We start from the raw sequence: 8835 nt of genomic DNA on the forward strand, positions 1-8835 counted from the left end.
ATATATATAAAGAGACAGAGAGAGACAAAGAAATAGAAAGATAACAGATAGATAGACAGATAGATAGAGAAATGGATAAATGGATAGATAGATAGATAGATAGATAGATAGATAGATAGATAAATGCTGTTATGTTTTATATTGAGAGGGCAGTCAGTTGCGTTGCTACGTATACTCTTCTGTAAGTATTTAAAGATTATTCTTCTGCCCTAAAAGTACACTTTTTATGTATAGTAAAATGTTGCCATAATATTATCATCTTTCTTTACTTGTCATATTGAAAACTCTTTTTAAAACAGATGGAGCCAGCTACGTACATCGTTATAAATATTGTACGTGGATGGAGAGACTCTGTGTATATGTGTTCGTCTCTATACGTACATAAGAGCTTCATAAAAGCGAGCAACATCATATAAGAGAATAACAAGATGGCAGCCGCATTATCTTGCTGTATTCACTTCTACGTCAGAGCTGCATTGTATACCGTTATTGTAGCAAGCTAAGTGGAACTGTCAGGTATTGAACCGTGACCAAATGTCCAGAAGAATACGAGAGATGGTGTCAAGTGCCAAATTTAGACTATATAAAATCTAATTCAATTTCTGATCTTTAGTTATCTTCATTATCTTGCTTCGGTAATAAATCAATATAGTTCGGAACTACGAGAAATTGAATTTTAACGAAGTGCATATGGGCTAATTCAAATATACATACACTCATGTACAGTAATCATACACATTCATCAATATATGCAAACGTATAATTGTACGGATGTATGTACTTAGCAATATGCGAGTGCGCGTGCGGCTTTTTTTAAACATTTCAACACATTCCATTATAATCCTTGGCTTATGTCACGACTACACACACAATCGAGCAAATATATAACCACACAAGGGCAGACATGCACTTTGTTAGATATAAAATATAGGCTTATACGCATGTGAGTGCGAGCATACGGGTATATATGAATATACACACGCATACATGAGCACACATATATGTATATACATATATATATATATATATATATATATATATATATATATATTTATGTGTGTATGTATGTATGTACATATGTATGTATGTCCATATATAAATATATATATATATATACATGAAACACCGATGTTTTCAGAGGTGAATTATCCAAAACTCAAAGAATTCCTCTCAACACATAGTAATAATGCCCCCTATCCCTCACTACTTCTTCTCGTGCCCAGGGATGCACATATCGTCAGCCACTAAGGTACATGCTCAACATGCTCAACTGGTTACGGTCAAACAACTGACAAGCAAATCTGTGGTATTGAGCAGAATATTTGCTGTAGTCCATCATTTATACAATGGCAAAACAACGTACATGATAACACTTTCATATCAGTTACGAACAGAAGCCATGAGATCCACAACCTAGTGCTGGATCAGGACATTTATTATTATTATTATTATTATTATTATTATTATTATTATTATTATTATTATTATTATTATTATTATTATTATTATTATTTCTGTGTAACACAGTGTAGGCATTACGCACCGGATTCTTTAGTCGTTTGTCAAGTCACAACAAGGATTTCAGACAGATAATATTTTCCTTATGATGTGCGCTGTGCCCAATAAGGCTGCTTTATGCAAGACATCAATCTTGCATGGTATTTCTAGTTGCCTTAAGAAATCTTGAAGTTTCAATGGGATTGAGCCCAATGCTCCGATCACCACTGGTTTGACTTTTACATTACCTTCTCGCATTCCATACAGTCATACCATTTCCACTTTCAATTCGGAGGACTTGGTGTTTTTTCAATCTCTTTACTCACAACATTCATGTCATTTGGTATGGCTACATCAATGATCTGGCTGTATTTGTCTTACTTATTCAATATGACAATATCCGACCATTGTCCCAGAGTATCGTTACTTTTCCATCCTCGTACATAACTTTACTTGGTACATGCTCATACCACTTCTCTGTTACTTCATGTTTAATTCACGGACGCTGCTGGGGCTTTGATCCACTCCCCTTCAACTCAGACGCATGTCAATATCTTCCTTCTATACATAAGTATCCCACTTCCAATCATAAACAATAATGCACATGTTTGGTAGCACTCGTCGCTGTATTCTAACCTTTCGCGCGTAGATGTCTAGTACATTTAGCTTAGACAATATTGATTCCTTCAACATCATAAATATATAGTCTCTACAATTAGCAAAGAAATAATTTAGTGGCTCACGCTTATCAGAGGCCAATCAACCTATGTCGCTACAATACTAAGTCTCATAAATACTGAGGGTGTCTTTCAGTCTTTCATATCCACAATATAGCAAACAATCACGTCCCAATCAATAGACGCCATCTTTCAAGCCACAAATACTTCATTGTGAACAATAATTGACTCTCTGCAGAGATCTACTGAGACACAAGATGGAAAATAGCTCCCAGATCTTGAAAATTCCTTTTGGTGCGCAGAGAAACTTCTTAGAGCGCATGTAATAGAAAGCAACCCACTAATTAGGAAGGTTCCACGTGCCAACACTTAACGAATGCAGAATTGGAAGCAGAGCCACGAAATAATAAAATACGATGTTTTTGCGATATTCATTATGAAGCCTTGTGAACTCAGTTCAGATCTCATTGCTTGATTTCCCCTCATTTCAGTAGTGATAGAATAAAGCACCAGGCCAACCAGGATGGCAAAATAGTCGAGCGTCGAGATGACATGTCTTGTGGTATTTATACTAGCTCGCAGCATCCTGAGTTCAAATCTGGTCGAGATTAACTTTATCGTTTTACCTACTTTCCGGTGTTAATAAAATTAAAGTACTAGTCTAGGTCAAGCCAGAATAGTGAGGTAGTAGAGCGTCCAGTCGAAACGGTTTGAGGAATTTGCTTAGGCTATGTAATCCTTGAATTCTTGAGTGACAGGCTTAATCAGTGACTCAGATAATCTGCACCACGATTTTGTCTTATCTTCTGACTAAAAGCAGTAAATGGAAAAATCGCGCTAGCGCTCAGAAACTAGCATATCATTTGTCTATTGTAACTACAATTGCCCTTGATGCTCATAGTACGCTAATTTAACACCGTATAAATCAAAGCCAACCCCAAAACACGTCGAAGCACCTTTTCTTAGTCGGTATAATATCTCTTACTATCACCCACAAAATATAAAACACAGTAATTAATCTCTAGAACTCTAACCATTTAGAAATAATTACCAACTTGCAATTTAGCATAGGCGTACATATGCGGCATTTCACTGTGAATATCATCCTTTTCCCTTCGTCTACTTCCAAAGGATATCCGAGCTGCCTCATATAATAATTTTTTCTGTCTAAAACTATTGGATATGATCCCATATGACGAACACGTACTAAAAACCGCGTGTTTGGATTGTATGTTCGCACAGCACTTATTTACTGGCAATAAATTATGGTTCAGATACACCTTGCTTAAGCATCGATGAAATAGGGAGCTACCTTTATAATTGTAGTCACTGTTCTTCGTTATTGCACTCATTTATACAAATATAACATGAAGCATTTTGTGAAATCTATGTATTTCGTGAAAGCCCATTATATATTTATAGTTCTGTTGACAATATAATTAATGAATTTACTTCCAGCAAAGGGAATTCCAGCCCATTGTATTTTGAATTGGCTCACTGGCCCTCACTATACTTTTAATACGCTCTGGTGAACTGTACCTAACTATGTTACTTCCATACAACTAGTCGATATGTATCGCATTTTCATGTCTATATAACTACTTTTTGCAGAGACAAATGGTGGATCATATTTGGTAGTTAACACAGATGCAACAGTAGGCAAGTGATGTCATATGTAACTTTTACTCTAAGATCGATAATTCTACGTAGCATTATCACTTTATCTATGTTTCCTTGGTTACAATTTTCTTTGAAATTCATAGGAAAATAACAAATATTTTGTACAACATCGTCCATATCAAAGACATTTTGTTGAGAAACTTTGCTGAAACTAGCCATATCCAGTTTGCCGATAGAGAATGTCAAACGAGTAAGCTTACCTTTGCTCTGTTGGTAATCATAGAATAATAAAGTAGAAAATAAAAACAGAAAATAAAGGTAAATTATACTGCAATGATCCTTCATCTTTTGTAAATAAAACAAAAGTATAGAAAACAAAAATTATTTGTAAACAATCATGATGGAATTTCACAAATAATAAGGAGCCGCTTTTATTGCTTTTCTTATCTTTCCAGATACATCCATCATGTTTAGGGTGGAAACGTAAGGACACTAAGGTTATATATGTGTAGTACAGAATTCACAGAACCTTTATATCTGATATCTGCTATCTCGTTATCTTCGTTTCTCACTACTAATTACATTTCTTCATATATCTTCAGTTATCCATCTTTTTGTAGTTTGTATTTTTGCTTTGTTTTCTTCCCCTAAGAATATTCCGGAATGATGGATGGTATGCAATAATGCCATCTGATATATAATTTACATCAAATTTGGATGTAAGCATATGTTTTTGATGTTCTTTTATAAATCTCTGATAAATCGCGTTGTGGGGGGGGGGGACGGTAATGGCGGTGTTGGTTGTGCAGAAAGTGGTTTTAGCTATAGTTGTACTGGTGGTGGTTGTAGCCATATCCATGGTGGTGCTGGTGTGCTGGTGTTGCTGATGCTGCTGATTGCGGTGCTGGAGGATGTCGATGCTGCAGACGTGATTTTGATGGTAGCAATGGTGACACTGATCGTTGTATTTATTGTAAACTTTGTAGTGGTTTCGTCATCGTTTTTGCTGTAGTCCTGGCGGTAGTAGTAGTAGTAGTAGTAGTAGTAGTAGTAGTAGTAGTAGTAGTAGTAGTAGTATTGCTGTGGTGACTGTGGTGGTGGTGGTGGTGGTGGTGGTGGTGGTGGTGGTAGCACTGTTGTCGGTGGTGATTGTTTAGGTCGCCATAATAATATCAGTGGTAGTGGTAGCGTCGAAGGTGGTAGTGGTCGTTGCTGTAGTTGCAGTTGTTACTAATAGTAGTGTTTGTGACCGTAGTAGCGGTGGTAGTGGCTGCTATAGTTGCTTATTAGTAATAGTCATAGTGGTAGCGCTACTGTTTGTAGCTGTTATAATTTTAGCTGTTGTGGTGTTGCTGATGGATGTTGTAGTAGTATTGGTGTGGCAACTTGTAGTCTCGGCAGTGGTGGAATGAGTGGTTGTCACTGCACTGGTCTTTAAATGACATTGGTATTGTTATTGCTGTTGTTTTAGTAGTGGTGGTGGTGGTGGTGGTATCAGTGGTTGTTTTTTGCTGTAGTAGTGTCAATGGTTACTGTTGAAGCAGTGGTTGAGCCGTTGAATATTTTATAGACACTGTGGTTGCGATGGTGGTGATGGTGGTGATGGTGGTATTGGTACTGGAGTTCGTTGTACATATTTATTTTTGTAGGAGGGGTAGTGCCAGTGTTGGTGATAGCAGATGTAGTAGAATCGGGGGGTTTGTGTTTTGTTGCAATTGTGATCGGATTAGTTTCAGTCACTGTAGTATTTCTGGAGATAGGGGGTGGCGGTGGCGGTGGGATGTTAGCCGTGGTGGTAATGGTGCTGTTGATGTTGGTGATGATGGTGCTAGTGTTGTTGGTGGTGGTGCTGGTGTTGGTGGTTGCTTTAGCTGAGATAATAGTTGTTTATTTCCCATGTGTCATGCCGATCTCTGTTTTGTTATCGTTGTTTACATCTTCAGCGACCTTAATTGAATAAATGCAAGACGAATATTACATCTTCTCTCTGAGCTAAGACTGCCACGTAGCCTCAGGAGCGAGCAAACTACAAAAACACTGTTATTCCATTGTCACAGACATTCATTTTAAACCAATGAATGCAACAAAATATTTCCCAAACATTAATGCCTCCAAGAGGTCCAGAAGACAACAGTCCATCATACTTTATATGGGAGTAGGATTATACGCAAAAAAATACCAGTATTTAAATGTTTGGGTCGATTACATTCGTAACGAAGGGGAAAAAGGCAAAGTGGAGAGAAGCTATTGGCAGGGCATGTGGAAAATTAAAGTATATTTCACTCATATACACATGTAAGTTCTTGAAGACAGTCACATACGCAGACACACATGAACACGCACATACATATATAGATACATATATACTTATATATAGTATATTATACTTATATATATAATATTATACATATAATGTTGTCTTTATGCGTAAGTATTATATGTATCGTCATGTGTGTGTGTGTGTGTGTGTGTGTGTGTGTGTGTGTGTGTGTGTGTGTGTGTGTGTGTGTGTGTGTGTGTGTGTGTGTGTGTGTGCGTGTGTGTGTGTGTGGGCAAACCTTTTCACTTAGAATATTTATTTTCAGCTATGTTCAATAATAACCTCATTATGGTTAACTCTACCTAGCTAGTTTCGAAAAAGTATACTCTAATTTGTTCTCGAACAGATTTTATATTGTTCTGATCCTTAATTACCCATAACATATAATGGCAGTTAGGTGTATTTTACTGCACTATGGTCGCTAAATGCAAAGATCTGAAATTTACTAACTAGATTTAATGCATTCAACCTAATGTGGACTCTACCTAACACACCCCTACAGAACTACGTAGGTTGAGTAAGTGTGAGTTATGCGGCATGTTTTATGGAATCAATGCAGCACAGTTGATTTGATGCAATATGTGATGTAATAATTCAAGTGCTCCAATGGGAATTCAGCGACTATCAACTCGATGGCCCCTGTAATTCTACCCGCTACTCTGTACTGCATTACAAAATAATCTATTTTAATTTGAGTCTCGCAAATAGAATATTCGTATATTATTTTTATTAGTATTACCAAGAACATAAATAATGTCAAATGCAAATAAATAGTTTCTTCTCATCTGATATGTTTTATTTCTCCTCTTAATTTCTTATCTGAAAATCTCAGTTTCTTTATATGTTCGGAATAGGCATACAACTTGAAATCAACTCATATCCCCTGATACATAATTTTTGTTTCATTTGATCGGATTTTAGTTTAGTAATATATTCTGTTAGCTTTAGATTTTAGTTTTACTGAACAATAACCATAAATTGCATTATTGCTAAGGTAGGATATTTAATCAGTTGCCTTCTTTAAAGAGACTTTTCTGTATATTTACGATACAAGGCAATAGTAAAAATTGTCTAAAGTTTGCAATGTTCAACAGAAACTTCTTCATTTTATTTAGATATTTTAAAAGATGGCCACTGACACGAATTGTGGCAAGTGTGGTATATAAGAATATATAAAACAACAGAGTGTTAAACACAATTAACAGGATGGTCAGACGTTCGTATTCAAAACACCGCTAGCAGCTTCATTTCATTGTGTCCTTGACTGAAGAGCTAAGAGCTTAGCGCATCCATTTGTCGGTGGAGGTACAGAACATATTCACTTGCACTAAGTAAGAATTATTCTGTTGACCAGATAATAAGTGTTTCTTTGAGTGAATTGGTGAGTCGAAATATGTGATTGGAAAACTTCTTTGGGAGAATTCTTCGAGTCACTTTCTCCTTCATTTTTATCTCTCCAAAATTTAGCATGACGTGCCAGTTAAGAAAATCGTTTTATCAATGAAAATGTGGACTGATAATTAAGACAGTATTCTCTTGAGACTGCATTGATATCTCAAATGTATTTGGAGCATACGCAAATTACGCCAAAACAAACTACGTAAAATATTGAGTTAAAGTTCGCTTTGTAGAAGAATAATCGTGATTGATATATGGTTAACTTCAATGTCAATATGTAAAATAAAGTGGAAGATTTAAGAAAGTGGATTGATATAAAGATATATACAATGTAAATATATACAATGATCTGGTAGTAGATTTCACACCTTATTATAGTTTACTATATCAAAAGTAACTCTGATGTATGCAGATTTGTGATGTAACATAACTAAATGATAGTTTTGTGCAATATATCAGTAGACATATCATCTCAAAGATATCTAGTAAGTCTTCGCTGCAGAGGGAATGTAATATATTTAATGTAATTCGGGATAATAACATGACATATTTTTAACGTTAGTCCTTGTCCAAGATAAAGGAGGAGATTAGAGGCAATCCTGTACAGTTGCTCATAATCGGAAGTTACAAAAGTTGCTCAAATTGCTCAGGCGATGAAATAAATTATTGAACAAATATTTTATAATTCTTATTTTATTTTTATTTCTTTTCATTGCTTAATTTCCTCGATTAGGCCATGCTGGAAGGAGAACCCATGAGTTATTTTAAACTAGAACATATACTATATATTATAATAGATGAGTTTTGTACATATTTTTAAACTGGAACATATAGTATATTGATTTTAACATATGAGAGCGTCTCATAAAGCGAGATTTATATATCTTAATTTGCAGGGGAATTTGTAGTGAGTGTTTAGCTTAATCGGTCAAAGCATCGTCACATGTAATGACGGGGATGTCAGTTCGAGTCCACAGCTAGCCACCTACACTTTTCTCTGCAAAATAGGGATAGTTTATCCTGTTCAGGCTATATTATTAGCATTATTCTGCGATTGAGAATTTAAAATCACTTCTTTAACTTTTTAAAAGACATCTCAACGCTTCTAAAAGCAGACTTCGTTTGTTTGTTTACGTTTGTCGTAATTTGAATTTAGTATATATTAACATTTCTCTCACGCTTTTTCTCTCTCCCTCTTTTCTCCCACCGTGTTTTTCTCTCGCTCTTCGCCTCTCCTTTCAACTAAAGACCTGATGCATTCGGCCTTGGTGTATTATGATACTCCTCCCTTCTTTTTTCTCTACTCACATTCCTCCCCCCCCC

Source organism: Octopus bimaculoides, chromosome 8, assembly GCF_001194135.2.
Source record: "Octopus bimaculoides isolate UCB-OBI-ISO-001 chromosome 8, ASM119413v2, whole genome shotgun sequence".
Classification (NCBI taxonomy): Eukaryota; Metazoa; Mollusca; class Cephalopoda; order Octopoda; family Octopodidae; genus Octopus; species Octopus bimaculoides.